Raw genomic sequence first — 20,279 nt, forward strand, 5'->3', positions numbered from 1 at the left:
ACGTAATTGGCTCCATGAATCATGTACAGAGGAAAACATTGACCATTTCAGAGTGAATTACCCTATCAACACTAATGTCAATACATTGCATGTTATGAATGGTCATAAATTAAAATTCAATTTTTACCACCTTCACCCATCCCTTCTCATTCTTGGTCCTATACTCTTTTTTCCCCCACCCTCCGCAAATTAAAAACTAGCACAATACATTAAAACAAACAAACAAACAAAAAAACCAACAGCAAACCCAACCCTACAGCCTCACATGAGGACATTGTTTTTTCCTTCCTTTAAATGTCCTTTGCAGTTGTGATTTGACAATAGTCGTGTGGCGACCTAGGGTACTGCCTCTTGGAGGTTGATGCTGCCAGCTCCCATTCTGCTTTGTTGTACATTTCTTTCTTGTCTCTGCTGGTAGCATAGGACAGTATGTACAGCAGAGAAAGAAGGATTACATAACTAACTGGGCTCTGGTAGCACTAGAACTGTGGTGACTTTTTTCCTATGAAACCTGAACCCAAGCAAAATTCATTAATATTTTTTACTTTACAACTCCAAATCCAGTTTTATTACCTTGAAATGTTAATTTGGGCAAACTTCTTCCTTTTCACATGGACACTTTGTCTGCCAATCTTTTTATCTGCACACAGAGTTACCATATTTATCTGAGCACTCGCTGACACATTTATTAGGTCATGGAAGTGTCAATTAAATTTAAATCTAATAAACAAGATGACACAGAGATGAGAACTTACACACTAAGCTTTTTTGCTGTTTTTATCTAGATATACTCCCAGTGGGAGAGGATCAGGTTCATTACCAAGAAATAGATACTGCTTGTTTTCTGTTCACAGTTCTCATAGGTATGGATTAAAACTTTTCTTTTCCCTTGTTGCTCTCTTCTTTATAAAGTTATGATGAACAATTTGGCAAAAGTACAAATACTGCCCTGGGGGAGCTTCCTGCCCTATGATGAGACTTAACAGGCAACATTACACAGCAAAGCAAGTCACAACCTAGTTTTTAAAAACTGTTGGGCCAAATTTAAAATCGTTGAGGGCAATAAAGTTATGCCAGGGATAAATTTGTCTTATTAGTGTGTTCAGTGAATTTAACTACATTGTGCCTTACTCTGTGCGTGACTTCACATGGTTTTGAATGGAGCTGTGGGTGCATATTCACTAGGGAAAAAGCCTGGTGTGTTCTTACTGCATGATAGCTGACATATTGTAAAATTCTAGTGAAGACCAGGCAGTTTGTAGCTTTCACATATGGGCAGACTGAGGTAAAGACAATGAGGTGTCTGTGATTTACCCCAGTGACTCTCAGCCTTTCCAGACTACTGTACACCTTTCAGGAGTCTGATTTGTCTTATGTACCCCCAAGTTTCACCTACTTAAAATCTTCTTGCTTACAAAATCAGACATAAAAACACAAAAGTGTCACAGCACACTATTACTGAAAAATTCTTACTTTTTCATTTTTATTGTATAATTTTAAAATAAATCAATTGGAATATAAATATTGTACTTACATTTCAGTATATAGTATATAGAGCTATATAAAAAAGTTGTTGTATGAACTTTCAGTTTGTTCTGACTTTATTCATGCTTTTTATGTAGCCTGTTGTAAAACTAGGCAAATATCTGGATGTTAATGTACCCTTGGAAGACCTCTGGGTATCCCCATGGGTACATGTACCCCAGTTGAGAACCACTGATTTGCCTAAACTTGCTAACCTATGTTAAAACTACAAATACCTTGCTTTGCTAGGATTTTATCTCATGTTAGTTATCATTAGTTCCCAGTGGAGACAAGGTTTGTGAGGTATCTGGCATTAATAGGAGGTGTTTGTTTCCTGATATCAGTGTAAGCCCTTCCTCTCTGGCCTCTTGGCACCTATGATCACTTTAGTCCTTACAAAATCTAACATAATTTTCCTTGTCTATCTTTTTTAATTCCTCAGTGACCCCATTCCTCCACTGCATGAAGTTCATGCTTATTGTCCTTGCCTTTTAGACCTCACAACACCCAACCCCTCTTTTCTTATCTTTCCTCGTCTCTTGTGTAAAATAATTCATGGCATGTCTACATATACTCACTGAAAGCTATGTTGGACCTATCAAAAGACAATGTATAGACCTGATTGGATATCAAGGATTGATTAATGGAGAGTTCTTTAGCTCAGTAGTACCCCAGCACTTTAAAGAAAAATAGTATTGCTCATGAATTAGTGGACATAGACAGCAAAGAATCCTGTGGCACCTTATAGACTAACAGACGTTTTGGAGCATGAGCTTTCGTGGGTGAAAAGCTCATGCTCCAAAACGTCTGTTAGTCTATAAGGTGCCACAGGATTCTTTGCTGCTTTTACAGATCCAGACTAACACGGCTACCCCTCTGATACTGGACATAGACAATTCCTCTTTTTCATTCTGGGAGTGATCCTTCTCCACTTTGGTTCCACCCAGAATGCTGCTGACTAAGGCCAGATCTACATCTAAAATAGGTTACCCTAGCTGTATCCCACAGGATTGTAGAAAAATTCACACCTCTGAGTGATGTAGGTGAACTGACCTAAACTCTGGTGTAGGCAATTGCTAATTTGACAGAAGAATTGTTCTGCCAATCTAGCTACTGCCTCTCCAGGGGGCGCATTTACTACAGTGATGGAAAAATATTTGGTGCTTATTGCTATGTATGTGAATTAAGTAGGTATTAATATAGTTTAGTCAGTAGATGGTGCTATTTGTTTCATTGTTACTACAACCACTCCTGTTACAGCAGTCTGTCCTTGTCTGTTTACTGTCTCTGAGCAGGTTCAGAATCATTCCTCTGAATTGCTGTTGTTTGTTAAAATGCAATGCCACAGTGCATAAGCTGATCACTTTGGGGGACGTATGGTAGGATGTACTCTTTGGCAAATCATTTCTCCCTCTCAAACCTAATCTCTGAACAGGCTGCCAATGGTAGGATGTTGGCGTAGAGTAGATAGGCCAATGGTCTGTTTCCTCTTCATAGCACTCCTATTCTCTTAACAGAAAATTAGTGAGAAGGATAACTGTGCCGCTTCTATTTTTAGCCTTACTTGGAAAGCAACAGGTTTCCATGTATTGACCTCATTGCATTAGGCCTTGATGATCATGTGAACTCCTGGAAGAAGGTTCTGCTCCTTCACTGTTTTGATATGGGTGGAAGGCTAGCGGCATTTCACTCACTGTACTGCTGTCTCTGTTGAGGTTATCAGTTGATTTTGGCTTCTACTATAATACCCTCTTATTTCAAGTACCACCAAAGTTCTGAGCAGTGATTGGTGAACAAATCAGACATAACAAATCAGTATTACACCAGGGCCTTGCTGTATGTTTGGTTTGTTGCATAATGAAATCAAATAAGAGTTCAGTTGACTGATAACATTCCCATTACTCAGCTCAGAGAACACCTTTTAAGTGAGGTGAGTTGGTTACCATCAAGTGCCAATGGAAGCAATTCTTAAAAAAGGGACCTTGAGATTGAGCGTGGGTCTTTGCTCTGGATTTACATCTGCACACATTTGCAATCATCAGGCATTAACAATATTATTATTTATTTATTTGTATAGTGCTTTGTGTTCTTTATAGCTTTGTTATCTACCTCCTGTACAAGACTTGTGCAGTCATAGCATTGTCCTTCCTTCAAAAAGATTTGGAAAGTGTTCCAGTATCTTGCAAAAATCTCCATTAAAATGCTGTGAGTCTCCCTTAAAACATTAGCAAAATCCTTCAGGAACTCTTAGCTGGTTTTTGGCTGGTAATTTGCAGGTTATTGCAAATTTGTCTATGGACACGTCACCTCCAAAAGTATAGCCTCCACAAGCTAAAATGACTTTGGAGACTCTTTAATAGTATTGAGGATCAACTTTTCCCCTCATTCTCTTGTGGGCTTCTGAGAATTGCTCTAAGAATCCTTGGGAGCTGGGAATACTAATCATTTCTTGGCGTGAATGCTCCAGACACAGTTTAGAGCATCTGTCTCATAGCAGCAGCTAAGCCAGGAATTAAAAGTTGGCCCCATTCCCTAGTACCCTTTCAGACTATTTCAGGAAGGGCCGACTTCGCAAGGTCAGAAGGGCATTGATACCTTTCTTTCAAATAGGTAATGAGCTGTCCTATTGGAATGATTTGTAGTGGGACTTGTGGATAGTGTCGTCTCACTCCGCAGCTCTGACAAGTACAGATGGCTCTTGAAGGCCATATGAATGTTGTGAAAATAAAGCAACAAGCAGAAATAATTTTGGTGGCCAAGTATTTTTGTCAACACTGAGTCTTGCTTAAGCACTGCACAGCTTCTTTAGTGAGTGGAAAATCTACACAGCTAATTCCACCTTGTCTTCAGCCTGACACTCGGCCATTCTCATGGGGAACAGCTTCTGCTAGACATTTGTGGGAAGTGTATCTCCAAGGAGCTGTTGTTTGCCACACAGTTGCACTAAAGCATTGCCTACACTAGGAGTTTTGAGGAAGTCTTTTACTGATACATCTTTACTGGGGGTAAACAATGGCAAGCTCTGGTGTAGAAGGGCACTGAATTTCTCTGTTCTCTATTGTGCTGTTTAGAATAGATCTGTTCTGAGCAGGATTCAATGACACGATGGTAAAAACACTAGTGCCTTGTCTACCCCTAATATTCTCTCTATTTCTACCAATGGTAGAACTGCACTGAGAGACTCTGGATCCCCTATCATCCAGGGGTTGACACTTCCTCTCAGAGGTGTTCTAGAGATTGTTAGCAAATGGAATATTTTCAGTACTTTATTACTTCATCTCTGAACAAGTGGGGGAGAGAGAGCAGGAGAACTGTTATGTCTATGCAGCTAGTGTTTAATATTGTTTACTCAATAGACTGGGTTATTTGATCCTGAGTTAATTGTAGCCACTCATGCTGTTTTATACAAAATAATAGGCTAGCAGGTAGTGTTCAGATACGGTAATCGGAAGTTGTGTGTGTGTTCTGAGCAGAATGAAAGTAAAAAGATGGGTTCTTTTAACACCCTTGATCTGTGTCTTAATTCTTAATGGTTTAACTGGCTCTGTGAAACCAAAGAAGCAACTGGGCATGTCTGAACAAGCTATTTTTGGAAACAGCTTTGGGAACTGAATACTCAGTACAGACTTTTTCAGATATGATGTGGATCAGGTTGTATTATTAGTTGCCAAACTTTCTGGTATTTAATCATGCAGTTAGTCTGAAGATTTAAATACCCATTTTACAGATGGAAAGCTGGTTATAATGACACTGACCTTCTTTGTAAAGTGCTTTGAGATGTACTCCAGAAAAGTGCTGTATAAGAGCTAGGTATTATTATTATTATTATTAATTTATCTCTACAAACACTTCCTACAACTCCCTGAAATGGTCCAAATCCTCCCTTGAACTGAACCCAGGGGGTTATAGTGGGCTAGAGTTCCTCACTTACATCTTCTTCTTTGGAGGCACAATCCTCTTTCTCAATTTATTCAACATCCATATGAATCAATTGTTTCAGCTGGAGTGGCAACATTACTTGAAGTGCCAGCAGTCTATTTCTGAGTCCCAGCTCTATATCTCATTATAGCAAACTCAAACAATGCCTTTCCCAACGCCTGGGCAACATTAACAGATGAATGAATAGCAGTTGGTGGACCTGAAACAAGTCAAGAATCAGGTGACTTATTATTAATTAGTAATAATATTTGTGTGGTGATAGCACACAACGAAGACGGTCAGGATTAGGAACCCATTATGCTGGGCACTGTACAAACACATAGGAAAAGATGTGATGTTGATGGGAAGAGGGAAGCACTTTGAAGAACTTGTCTTCTCCATAGTATCTCCCTCTATTGTGGTCATCGCCTTTTCCAATTCCTGAATCAGTTCTCAGACTGAGAGTCTTTTTGGAATCCTCACTGCTACTGGAATCCCAAATAGCCATTCCACAAAAAATGCCATTCCACTGTGCTCTGACCAGAAGACTGTACTCTGTGTTACTGGATTCGGACCTGACTATGAAGATTGGTACATTTGTGGCTACCAGGCTTGTTTATTCAATTTTAGGAATGAAATCACACACCTTGAAGAAGCTCCACCTGATACAGAATGCATCAGCCTGCATGAATAACACAGCCTCTGTGAACACATCATCCAAATGCATTGTTTCACAGACTCTAAAGCCTTTATGTTAATATTCAGAGGCCTCTGGGATTAATCTTAACTGTCCAATGACGCATTTTTCATTCCGTGACCATTACTTCAATGTAGCAGACAGGGCCGGTGCAAGGATGTTTCACGTCCTAGGCGAAACTTCCATCTTGCGCCCTCTCCCCCCACACCCCTACCTTGAGGCACCCCCCATGGTAGCTCCCCCTCCGTCCTGAGGCGCCTCCCTTGCGGCAGCTTCCCACCCTCCACTCTGAGGCACCCCTCCCTGTGCCCCAGCTCACCCCTGCTCCGTGCACGAATACCCCAAGCATGCTGTGGCCGTTTCACTTCTTCCGCCTCCCAGGCTAGCAACACCTAAGCTGATTGGCACTGCAAGCCTGGGAAGTGGGAGAAGTGAAGTGGCCACGGCATGCTCGGGGAGGAGGTGGGGCAGGGGTGAGCTGGGGCGGGGAGTTCCCCTGCGTGCTGCCTCCCCACTTACTTGCTGCAGGCAGCCCTCCCTGTGCTCCCCTGCCCCAGCTCCCTCTGCCTAAATGCTGGCGGCGACTGGGGCGGCTGAAGATCAGGCCACCATGGTCGCTGCTGAAGAAAATGGCTCCCCCCCCAAATACCAGCACCCTAGGCAACCCCCTAGGTTGCCTAAATGGTTGCACCGGCCCTGGTAACAGAGCTTGATGTTTGGATACATTAGACTGCAAGTACAGGAGACAGAAATTCATCAAGAATTGCATGAAGACAGTGGAACTCACTTCCACAAGAGCTCATTGTAGTTACAATCAGATTTTCACTCTTTCAGGACTAAAGGCAAAACTTCATTTTTAGTCCTGCAATTCATAGACTTGATTCTCCTCTCTCACTGGTATAAATTAGGTGTGATTTAACTGAAGTCAATGAAGTTATAGGGAAGTAAAACTAAGTGAAATCAGAATCAGGACCAGCTGCTGTAATTAATACTTACAATTGCTGAAGCTGAAGAGTAATGCAATGGTCAAAAAATACCAATTCTTTTTCATGTGTTTTTTTTTTTAATTCCCCATGAAATTCTTTTGGTTTCTTTTAAATGAAAGACTGAACTCAAACTCCAAAAGAGTTTGGTTTTCAAAAACTGTAATCAATCTTTTAGGTTTCAAAAACCAAACCAAAAATTTTTTTTTTAACCAAAAACTAAACAATTTTTTTCAGAAAAGTTTTTTGATTTCCCACTTTTTTGATGTAAAACCATTAAAAATCCTACCAAATTCTGCAACATTTTCCTTGTAGCTGAAAAGCCATTTTTGATTAAAAATGTATTTCCTCCTCCTGACAATTTCAGCCAAAAGATTTTTTTATTTTTATTTATTTTTATTTTTTTAACAACAGAAAAATAAATGGAGCACCAGTACAGAGATATAAAAATCGGGATAGAGAAAAGGCTGGCATCATCAAATATAGAAAGTCCCATAGCAGAATTCCCTGTAAATGAAATTGACCAGTGCACTCATAGAGTGAAAGCGTGTGTGTGTGTGTGTGTGTGTGTGTGTGTGTGTGTGTGTGTGTGTGTGAGAAAGAGAGAGAGAGACACACACACACACAATTTTATAAGGAGAAAAAGGGAAAAAAGGTATTTTTCTAGGAACTTTCCCCCAAATTGGACTGAAGTTACCATAGTTGTTGTACAGATGTAGGTAAGAAAAATTCATCAGTGTAGAAGAACAGAAATAGAAATGCTTCTGGTTACATTTCTACTGACAAACATACTGCATCAGATTCTCAAGTATCTGTAATGAGTTAATGAATCGGTAAACTCAGGGGTTGTACCATACGACTGGAGAATTGCTAACATAGTTCCTATCTTTAAGAAAGGGAAAAAAGTGATCTGAGTAACTATAGGCCTGTTAGTTTGACATCTGTAGTATGTAAGGTCTTGGAAAAAATTTTGAAGGAGAAAGTAGTTAAGGACATTGAGGTCAATGGTAATTGGGACAAATTACAACATGGTTTTACTAAAGGTAGATCATGCCAAACCAACCTAATCTCCTTCTTTGAGAAGGTGACAGATTATTTAGACAAAGGAAATGCAGTAGATCTAATTTACTTCGATTTCAGTAAGGCATTTGACATGGTTCCAAATGGGGAATTATTAGTTAAATTGGAAAAGATGAGGATCAATATGAAAATTGAAAGGTGGACAAGGAACTGGTTAAAGGGGAGACTCCAATGGGTGGTACTGAAGGGTGAACTGTCAGGCTGGAACGAGGTTACTAGTGGAGTTCCTCAAGAATCAGTTTTGGGACCAATCTTATTTAACCTTTTTATTACTGACCTTGGCACAAAAAGCTAATAAAGTTTGCAGATGACACAAAGCTGGGAGGTATTGCTAACACAGAGAAGGACTGGGATATCATACAGGAAGATCTGGATGACCTTGTAAACTGGAGTAATAGTAATAGAATGAAATTTAATAGTGAAAAGTGCAAGGTCATGCATTTAGGGATTAATAATAAGAATTTTAGATATACATTGGGGACACATCAATTGGAGGCAATAGAGGAGGAGAAGGACCTTGGAGTATTGGTTGATGACAGGATGACTATGAGCCGCCAAAATGATATGGCTATTAAAAAAGCTAATGCAGTTTTAGGATGCATCAGGCGAGGTATTTCGAGCAAAGATAAGGAGGTATTAGTACCGTTATATAAGGCACTGGTGAGACCTCATCTGGAATACTGTATGCAGTTCTGGTCTTCCATGTTTAAAGAAGGATGAATTCAAACTGGAACAGGTTCAGAGACGGGCTACTAGGATGATCCGAGGAATGGAAAACCTGCCTTATGAAAGGAGACTCAAAGAGCTTGGCTTGTTTAGCCTAGCCAAAAGAAGGCTGAGGTGGGATATGCTTGCTCTTTATAAATATATTAGGAGGGATTAATATTAGGGAAGGAGAGGAATTATTTAAGCTTAGTACCAATGTAGACACAAGAACAAATGGGTATAAACTGGACACTAGGAAGTTTAGACTTGAAATTAGACGAAGGTTTCTAACGATTAGAGGAGTGAAGTTCTGGAACAGCCTTCCAAGGGGAATAGTGGGGGCAAAAGATATATCTGGCTTTAAGACTAAGCATGATAAGTTTATGGAAGGGATGGTATGAAGGAATAGCTTAATTTTGGCAATTGATCTTTGATTATCAGCAGATAAGTATGCCCAGTGGTCTGTGATGGGATGTTGGATGGGATGGGCTCTGAGTTACTGCACAGAATTCTTTTCTGAGTGCTGACTGGTGAGTCCTGCCCACATGCTCAGGGTTTAGCTGATCACCATATTTGGGGTCGGGAAGGAATTTTCCTCCGGGGCAGATTGGCAGAGGCCGTGGAGGTTTTTTGCCTTCCTCTGCAGCGTGGGGCGTGGGTCACTTGCTGGTGGATTCTCTGCAGCTTGAGGTCTTCAAACCACAATTTGAAGACTTCAATAACTCGGACATAGGTTAGGGGTTTGTTATAAAAGTGGATGGGTAGGGTTCTGTGGCTGCTTTGTGCAGGAGGTCAGACTAGATGATCATATTGGTCCCTTCTGACCCTAAGTCTATGTCTTGGCACATCCAAGGTTGAGGGGGAATAGAAGGTTTCCTCCAGGGTGCTGTGACTTGTGACACCTAGAAAGGCCCCTGAACACTGGAGTCTACTATGACGGATTTACACTGGAGTACCACCTGGAAGTTGGGTACTACTGAGTCCCCTGACCCTCCAGCCCAGGCTCCCTCTCACACTGTACTGCTGTGACAAGCTGCACAGCCCTCCAGCCTGCACTTTCACAAGCATACATGAAGATAGGGACACACCCAGACCAGACCCTGCTTGATGGTGCCTCCCATAAGGCTTTATGGAATATGCTTATGATTGTATATGTGACATAACTGGAATATATTTTAGGCTACATATGCCATGTAACATATATCTATGTAAAGGTTATGATCTGCTGAATGTATTCATCCTATTTGTATGCATGTATCATTTTTTATATTCAAACTTATGAATATTGGCTGTATACTGACTTGATTTTAACTAGCCTCGTAAAACATTTGGTCAGCTTCTTGAGAAAAGTGCAAATTAAGAGCCCAGTCAAAAACTGCTAAAGCCAACAATGAACTTGAAGATACCAATCCACATCTGAGCCTTTCCAGGAATGTGGCTTGGCTGGTAAAAACTGAGTCATGCATGGACATGTGGCTTGCCCTTGTGACTCCAAAACTCCATCTTGGAGCTGGATATTGCATAGGAATGAGGAGGGGGTCTCCACCCCGAAGACAGAGTCTATTTAAACCTCTGGGAAACCCCTCCATTTTTTCTTCAGCTGGCAAAGAGAGAGCCTCTCCACACCCAAGGATACCTGAAAGAAACTGGAACAAAGGACAGTAACTACAGGAGGTGTGAGTGATTGCTGGACCCAGACTAGCAGGAGACTAGTCTGTCAAAGGGAACTTACTGGAACTGGTGAGGTTTTATTTGTATTCAGTTTCTTAGAGATAGACATAGACTTGCGTGTTCTATATTATTTTACTTGGTATTTCATGTTGTTGTTACTACTTGGAACCACTTAAATCCTACTTTCTGTATTTAATAAAATCACTTTTTACTTATTAATTAACTCAGAGTATGTATTAATACCGGGTGTGTGTGTGGGGGAACAGCTGTGCATATCTCTTTATCAGTGCTAAAGAGGGCGAACAATTTATGAGTTTACCTTTTATAAGCTTTATATAGTGTAAAATGGATTTATTTAGGGTTTGGAACCCACTGGGAGTTGGACATCTGAGTGTTAAAGACAGGAACACTTCTGTAAGTTGCTTTCAGTCAAGCCTACAGCTATTAGGGGCCGTGGTTCAGACCCTGGGTCTGGGTTTGCAGCAGGATAGCGAGTCTGGCTCAAACCAGGCAGGGCACTGAAGTCCTAAGCTGACAGGGCAGGAAAGCAGGGGTAGAAGTAGTCTTGGCACATCAGTTGAGAGCCCCAAGGGGGTTTCTGTGATCCAAACTGTCAAACCCTGCCTAGGAAGTATACAGATAAGGCAACTCCCAGCTCCTCAGGCATGCATCTCCTCTGGAGTATAAACCCCAAAATGATACCATCTTGCGCTGCACAGGGAGCTCTATAGCATTCGTTCATAAAATTCACCCTCTTCCCTCCGTGTGGAAGAGAATATACAACAGCCTTTGCCCATGAGTTATGATTCCCACACATTTCACTCCAACTCCCTGGTTTAGATAAAGCAAAACCAAGTTTATTAACTACAAAAGATTTTAAGTGATTATAAGGGATAGCAAACAGATCAAAGCAGATTACCTAGCAAATTATAAAAAACACAAATTAAGCTTAATATACGATTGGAGATAACTAGCATATTCTTACTCTAAGAGATAACACATGCAGGCTTCAGATTCTTAAGGGGCAAGCTGCACTTGCTTTATAGCTTGGAATCCTGAGGTGTTTCATTCAAAGGCTCGAAATCCCTTTTGACTCAGTCTTTGTTCCTCAGGTGTTTTTAGGAGTCTTCTTGGGTGGGGAGTGAAGAACCCCAGATGATGTCTCTCCCTGCCTTGTATAGCGTTTGCATAGAGCAGGAACCCTTTGTTCCCAAAGCTTGGTTCCAGTCTGTGGAAAAACACTGACACCCCACGATGGAGTCTAGCAACATCTGGTCTCATAACATGTCCTTGTAGAGCCATAGCAACCATTGCTAGTAGGAGGCTCTCTGTAGCATTCTCAGGAAGGCTTCCCAGGTGGGAGATAAGCTTCTCCTAAGGCCTATTGTTTTTTCCTAATGGCCCATTGCCCTGAATAGGCCCTTCCCAATCAGCTATCTAGACTGAAAGCATCTTGTCTAGTGGGCATTACCCAGGTGTAACTACATTTGAAATACAGATACATATTCACTAGTCATAACTTCAGATACAAAAATGACACATAGGCTAATCATATTCAGCAAATCATAACTTCTCCAGTGATACGTCACATGACTTATCTTGCATAATTATGCCATACTCATATCATAATAATATCACTGTGAAGAATATGCTCCCTGTGTTGGGCCTGGGCTAGGAGCAGATGACACAGAGCACACTATGTGTCTTTAACCTGCTTCGGGATTCTCCTGGGCAAGGAGAATATACAGCTGTCCCATTAGGATGGATTTCCAGTTTTTGGAACCTTAGAGGAGCAAGAATGGGCAGCAGTTGATGGCATGGGAATGAAGATCTGGCCCACTTTATGTAATCTAGTGATGGGCCATAGTGTTAAAAATGGAATACAGATTACATTTAGCTGGGATTCAGGTTTAGTTTCAAGGCCTAATGAGGGCTAGGATTCGAGTTTGGGTTATGAATTCTCTCAATGAGACTTTGTCCCTAAATGATGGAACTCGCAAGAGATTCATTACTCACAGAATCAGATGATCACCATCTGGGGATAAAATCTCACAAGAACAGTTCTCAAGAGATATTGTTCACGTCAGAACAAAAACTGTAAAACTTTTTTCTGGTTCTGGATCCAGCTCAGAACTAAAACAACTGGAGTGGATTTGAATCTAAGAATTTGAATCTGAAAACAGTCATCCTGAAATTTATGGTGGTTCAGATTAGGACTTGATGTTTGCTCCCCCCCATATTGTAACCCATCATCTGATCGCTTTAGATTTGAACTCAAGAGAGAGACTATAATCAAAATGCTTTGTTTTGTTACCAAAGAGAAGCATTTTTAGATGGGTCATTCTAAAATTAACCTTATAACCAGAGTTACAGCAAACAGATTTTACCTACAGTTTAATAAAACTTCGAAAAGGACCTGAAATAGAGGGGATGGGGATGCCTTTGATGGGGATTTCCATATCCCTTTTTCTTTTCATTTCCTTGTATTAACAGGTTTCTAGTCTATAAAATTATGTTAATTGCAAGGATTTTACAGTAACAACAGAAAACTATTTAACTAATTTCAAGTATGGATTACCCATGCCATTTTCAAGTGGAAAAGTACATAGGCACCTGTGTGTGGTTTAAATAACTGTAGGTTACAGTTCCAAGTAATGTTAGCTTTCTCACTTTTCCATAGTTCAAGTAAGATGCTATTCTATTAACACTGCTGTTTCTCGTACTGTTGAGTCATGCGGTGTAGATATTTTATCTTGCACGTGTCTCTGTTCTGAGACCACAGATCATGTTATCACTGTACAAATATAGCATATTAGTGCATGTGGAAGGCTAGTCAGCTGTGGGGTTCAAACAGATCTGCTCACCACAAACTATGTTGCTGTTGTAAACAACCTCAGCGTCCCCAGTTAACTAACCACAGTGCATACCCGGAGCTCTGGACACTTGTGTTCCTTTAGTTGTAGGTAAGTGGCAATTTTGCTGATTACAGTTTACAGTTTCTTTGGATTCATGGGGTCAGGGTGGGAAGCAGGAAGGAGAAATTGTCATCAGGTCTTTGTTGCTTCTAATGAACTGCAAAAGAGAAAGATAGGTATACGAGAAAGAGAACAGAGATAGATGCAGCATATTACACCCTAAGAGTGTTATATTTTAAAGATAGCTGGCCAAATTCACCCCCGGTGTAACTCCACTGATTTCAATAGACTTACACCTGGGACAAATTCAACCCAGCATGTTGTATTATACACACACAATGCCTATGACTCCAGATATTTGCTCTCTCCATGTCTGCACTGTAATAAACCTTTGCTATTACATCTCAAGGACATATGTTGGTGTGAAAATGCTTTTCAATAAAATAAATGGTTGGAGAGAGTGGTCATTTATTTTCACTAGCTGTCAAAATTTACGGTAGAATCGAAAAAGAGTTATAGAACTTCAGCCTCTGAAGGCCACTTACACCTAATCTAGCACTGGTAGAGGAAATCTAACCAGCTAATAGATCTTTGTGAAGAAAACATGCCATTTTAAGTTAAACATAGTTGTCTTTAGTAAAAGTATTTGTATGGTGTCCATTGCTGTGATATGCGGGCATGTGTTCCTTACTGTAGGCTAAAATGGTACTGAACAGCCCCACGCCCCAAAATCTGTGAGCATGCACTGTGTGAACCTCTATGGCAACTAACTCAGCATCCTTGAGAAGATCTGTGATACCACCTAGTGCACAAAGGTAAAGTTCTTAGGTGCTGGCTCCATCCCCTATGTACCTCTCTGACAGCACAAAGGAGATAGACAACTGCTTTAATGGGGAAGCTAAGGACTGCCCTGATGGAAAGTGAATCCCTGGGGGGATGTAAACGTGGTGTCACCAGCTCTGTGCCACCTGCTCCCTACATATCAAGGCATGTAGAGGGAATTCTTGATCATGATCAGGAGGAGGCAGAGCTGGAGTATACTGTCCTCCAGAGCCCCTCAGCCAGTGAAGTGGCCCTGAGGTGACAAGTCTTGATGGCATAATGTAGTCATTGAAGCAAGAATAATTTAGAGCAGCCCTCCTTCTAATCTATCTAACTGGTGTGCCCTAAATTCTTATACTGCACTCATCACCGTGACAACAGAGTATGAAGGAACTGAGCTGGCAAGAGCACGTTGCCCTGGCTCCCATGATTTTGGGATTGATAGCTGAAGTGTTCCTTCCAAGTGCAGTAACTGGGGCAGATATGGGGCCTGATTCACAGGTTAGACATAGGCATTTTACTCTGTTCCTGCAAAATAAAAGGGTCTTAAACTGGCCAGGGAATACCTCTCATGTAAATGGAATGGTGCAGAATGCTAGCAAAATGGCTTGCTGACATCCCCTTTCACAGATCTCTGTGAAGGGAATGTGACTAGTGCAGAAGAAGGCGTGGCTAGAATGAAGGGACACAATGGCTCCATGGGCAACTGAGTCCAGTTTAGAGAGAGCCTTAGGATGCTATAATCTCTGAAGGGGGCTAAACTTGCCTCTGGAAGACTGTGGAATATGGCAAGGATAAAGGTAGTTTAAAACTAGGGTTCTATGCCATGTGATACTTGGCCAGACCTGAGAAACAAGGCTGTAGTACTTAAGTCAATCAGGGGCTAAGTCAATGGGGTATCTTGCTTAAAAACTGGTGACATAAAATAGCCCTGAGGTAAGTGGGCCCTTAATTTTCCTGTTTTTAATTAACAGAGATATATTGTAGCTAAGATCCTATATGATACCCTCATTAAAAAATATTCTGCTTTATTCTGAAATTTCAGTTTTCACTTTCACATAGACATGTCCCCAATTCAGCTTCATTTTAAATATAGCAGGTCTCTTTCAATATTTATGAAAATTAGTCAGCTTCTCAGTGAAGTCCGGTAAATAAAAGGAAGAAAATATACCACAAACATCAGCAAAAAAATTTTTTGGCTCCATTGTTGGAGAAAGAATCACTTTACTGAATAGATTGTCTGTCTGTTCATTGAGATGCTGGGGAAATACATCTGTAATAAATTCCCTTGCAAATGTAATATCTATCGTGCTTGATGACAAATATATTAGTGCTACAAGAGTTGGCAAGTATAAGGAATACTGTAATTCAACTGCTAATTAATCCACATTTAAAAGACCTAATTAACGAATAAGCCAGTGAGAAACTGTCTCAGAATCAAGGTGCGATGAGAAAAATGATAAAGGGTAATCTCGTTTATGAGATCAGTTAATTTAACTAAGAGTAGAATTTGAACAGATTAAAGAAAATTGTTACCTAGACATTGTGCTACAGTGATAGGCAATCTAGAAATATGTACATAGAAAACAATGCAGGAGACAAACTCAGTTTTTGCATACCTGTTATCTGCACGTTTTTGTTATTGCTGCTGCTTAAAATAGCACTAACTTGATCTTTAATGGAAAAGTTAAAGGAAGAAATATCTAAGTGACTTATATCAACTTTATTATTAAATGGCCACTTTTATAATATGACTTTTATTATGGTCTTTTCTTTTTTAATGTATTGTTACTACAGTATAGCCACATGACATCCATCAGTGAGAACTGTGCTCAGAAGAAAGTAAATTGTAAGGTGCCACACACATCTAGGCCTGTCATGGTATAATTCCCGACTCTGAACCTTAGCGTCCAAAAGATGGGGTACCAGCATGAATTCCTCTAAGCTCAATTACCAGCTTAGAACCTGTAGCGCTGCCACCAACCAGGAATTCCAGTGCCTGGTACACTCTGGTCCCCACAAAACCTTGCCCGGGGACCCCCAAGACCCAGACCATCTGGATCTTAACACAAGGAAAGTAAACCCTTTCCCTCACCGTTGCCTCTCCCAGGCTTCTCCTCCCTGGGTTACCCTGGAAGATCACTGTGATTCAAACTCCTTGAATCACAAAACAGAGAGGAAAATTCACCTTCCTCCTTCCTTCTCTTTCCCCCTCCCAGACTCTTCCAGAGAGAAAGTAATCCTAACACAGAGAGAAATCAGCCTCTCTCTCCCTCTTCCCTCCTTTCTCCCCGCCAATTCCCTGGTGAATCCAGACCCCGTCCCCTGGGGTCTCACCAGAATAAAAAACAATTAGGTTCTTAAACAAGAAAAGCTTTTAATTAAAGAAAGAAAAAACAGTAAAAATTATCTTTGTAAATTTTAAAAAAATTGAATAGGTACAGGGTCTTTCAGCTATAGACACTGGGAACACCCTCCCAGCCTAAGTATACAAGTACAAATTAAAATCTTTTCAGCAAAATACCAATCTGAACTCCTTTCAGCCAAATACACATTTGAACTTCTTCCAATCAAATACACTTTTGCAAATAAAGAAAACAACCATAAGCCTAATTCGCTTTATCTACCTAGTACTCACTAGTCTGAACTTATAAGAGCCTGTATTGGAGAGATTGGAGAGAAACCTGGTTGCACGTCTGATCCCTCTGAGCCCCCAGAGTGAACAACAACCAAAACTAATAGCACAGCACAAAAACTTACCTCCCTCAAGATCTGAAAGTATCCTGTCCTCTGATTGGTCCTCTGGTCAGGTGACAGCCAGGCTTACTGAACTTGTTAACCCTTTACAGTCAAAGAGATATAAAGTACTTCTGTGCTATTAACTTTTCTTATCTGTTTATGACAAGGCCACTATATAAATAGGTGCTTAAATGAACTGGGGGGCTTGGATGAGTACTCGCTGGCTGCAATTCACTCCCAACAAGACAGAAGTAATGATGGTGGGCTGGTAGAAGCAGCTGGAAGAGTTGGTAGACCTTTTTACTCCTGGAGTCCTAAGTAATGGCTGCCAAAGAGTTCTTTCTTCCATATGCACCAGGCAAAATGAGTGTGATTTATCTCTACAGTGTGGCTCTTGCCACAATTACCCATGCTTTCATTGCTTCAAAATTAGATAAATGGGTTGTGCTCAACCCAGGGCTATGATTTGGTACTATTCAGAAGCTAAAGCAGGATGTTGCAGCCTGTTTATTAAGAGAAACTGCACATTTGGAGCACATGCTGTATGAACTGCACTGCTGTATGAACTGCACTGGTTTCCATGGAGCTTCTAAGTGGAATTCAGTGTTAGTTTTAACTTAAAAAGTCTTAAGTTGTTTGGTTCATGTTCACCTCAGAGATCGCCACTCTTCCCATGACGTACTTCCACAGGTGAGTTTAACCAAAGTGCTTTAGCTGGTGCTTCCTCAGTATAAATGAGAGGGAGCTGCTGGCAGGGCATTCTCAGGGTATGTTTAAACTGAAAATGCTACAGTGGTACACTGATGGGAGAGTTTCTCCTTTCAGCAAAGGTAATTCACCTCCCAAGGTGGCAATAGCTAGGTTGATGGAAGCGCTTTCTACACCAGAATTTTTTATGGCCCTGAGAGATGTAGCTAGATTCCTAGTGTAGACCAGGCCTCAGTGAGGAGTCGTCATTTCTGGCCCTTGCTTCCTCACTTGGTCTGCCAGGCCCAGATTTATTAATCTTCTGAACACATTGCAAAGGCCATCTTTTTTCTCTCATGGTTAAAGCTGGTGAGGATCGTGTGGGCTGAGGTAGATATATTTATGTGTAGTCCTTGTTTATGTTCATATTGTGAAATTGTAACCTTCTTGGGGCAAGGACTGTCTTTTGGTTCTGTATTTGTACAGTACCTAACACAGTGGGATCCAAGTTCTCATGTAGGGTTCCTAAGTGTTACCTTAATACTAATAATTTTTTTATTTATGGGATAAGCACCTAGAACATTGGACAGGCAATTATAGATTTTTTCAAAAATTAATATGAATCATAGCCTGTGGTGCCTGTTGTCATCCATGCCAGATACTTAGCAGATACTCATCCTGATGATGGAGTTGTGCATAAATGTTACAATTATTTCAGTAAAATATCTGATAAATACTATCTCTTTATTTTTGGCCTTTTGGGCCCTGATTCTACCAATTCTTATGTACACAAATAGATTTATCCAATGATTACACCCATTGACTTCAATGGGCCTACTCATTTTAAAAGTATTCACCTGAGTACAAGTTTTCAGGACTGGGCCCTAAGTTGTATTTCTGAAGAATAAGTAAAACAGAAAATCGATTTTAAATCCCTTTATATCTGGAAAACAAATGTGAAAATAAAAAAAACAGAAAGAATGAGATATGAGAACAACAACATCCAACTTCTATAGCCTGCAACTATGAGATAATGTTGGAACTATGTATTTATAATGGTACTTTAAAATCATTCAGCATTTGATACCAGAAAAGGACATTTCACCCCCAATTTAATTATTTAAAAATAATATACACTACTTTGAAAAATAGTCTGTATGCAATGAATCATATTCCCTTAAACAGCAGAAAAAGATTTTACAATATTCTTTACAATAGCCATGAATTATAGTTAATGGATGATCTTAGTTCCTGATCGAACTCTACTGAAATCAATAAAGATACACCAGGGATGAATCTGGCCCAGTGTGTTACATTTGAGGATATTGATTAAGGCTCACTAAATTGCCCATATGTGAGTGTGAATTACTAGTGGTAAAATTATCTCCTACCATTGACTCCCATATGCAGAACTCCTTTTTCCAGAGGTGATGCTATTGTAAATCATACCCTTACTTTCACTTTATAGTCCTAGAGCCTTCTTCCCTGGAAGGCACTGTGCTTTCATTATACAGTAGTATATTACCAAAGAGCCTTGCTTTCATGATCTGTCTCACTAACACTTCATAAGATGGAGTGAACATTATAACAATGCATCATCCGAGAAAGGGGCTTTGATGATCTGTAATATAATTCAGAAGCAGACCTCATCCATGGAAGAAGGTATTCAGCTGCAGACTCAATACAGTTAAAGAATAAACTTTGCAGACATTAGAGCAAATGCTCCTCTGCCCTGGATGGTCAAAGCCCACACAAGATAAGAAATATGCTGGTTTCAGTGTATTCTCTCTCTCACCTACTGCTTCCTTCTAGTTAGAGGCAGAAGCTGCGTGCAGAACTTGAGAGCCCTCTCACTCATGGCCGAGACTACTCCTGCATCTGCTGGTGCAAGGATGGGGAGGAAAAGGAGCTGAGTTTTGTTCAGGATGACTGGGCACGTGGGGGAGCATGATGAAACTGTGATGCGGAAAGGATTCCTGCCACCTTCCTCATGTGAAGGTCTCTAGCAGCTAACCCAGCTACCTGTGAAGTAGAGAAGAGTATTTTCTCCTAAGTGGCAAACTGTAAATTGATAGTCAAGTCTACAGTAGCACTTTGGTTGGTATAACTTATGTCACTCGGGGGTGTGAAAAAAATACCCCTCTGAGCAACATAAGTTACTCTGACAGAAGGGCCAGTGTGGAAAGTACTGTGTCGGCAGGAGATGCTCTCCCGCTGACATAGCACTGCCACTCACTGGAGTTGGTTTAATTATGCCGATGGGAGAGCAACATGAGCCATCTGACAGTGGCACAGCCGCATCAGTACAGCTGTGCCACTGTAAGCTCGCTAGTGTAGACATGACCTTAGTGTTTGTACCACATATCTGATTATAGACAAAGTTTTCCATGGAGGAGTAAGGTCAGTGTTCTCATGACATTGCTATTCATGGGGTTTTGATTCTGCTGTTGTCAGCAGTAGGTTGAAGAGATACTGGGAGCTATTCGTTGCTTCGTCGTTAACACTCAGATATAAACAAACAACAGAAGCTTCTTTTAC

General features: G+C 40.7%; 1 protein-coding gene across 1 annotated transcript in view; it reads left to right on the plus strand.

Moving 5' to 3' along the window:
- Nucleotides 1–13,411: 13,411 nt before the first annotated feature.
- Nucleotides 13,412–20,279, plus strand: part of LRRC2 (leucine rich repeat containing 2) — an 82,470-nt gene continuing 75,602 nt past the window's right edge. Inside the window, exon 1 of the mRNA XM_030567861.1 lies at nt 13,412–13,541. The gene's annotated coding sequence lies outside the window, so the exon portion shown is untranslated. The remainder of the gene's footprint in view (nt 13,542–20,279) is intronic.

The sequence above is a fragment of the Gopherus evgoodei genome, chromosome 6 (assembly GCF_007399415.2).
Source record: "Gopherus evgoodei ecotype Sinaloan lineage chromosome 6, rGopEvg1_v1.p, whole genome shotgun sequence".
Taxonomy (NCBI): domain Eukaryota; kingdom Metazoa; phylum Chordata; order Testudines; family Testudinidae; genus Gopherus; species Gopherus evgoodei.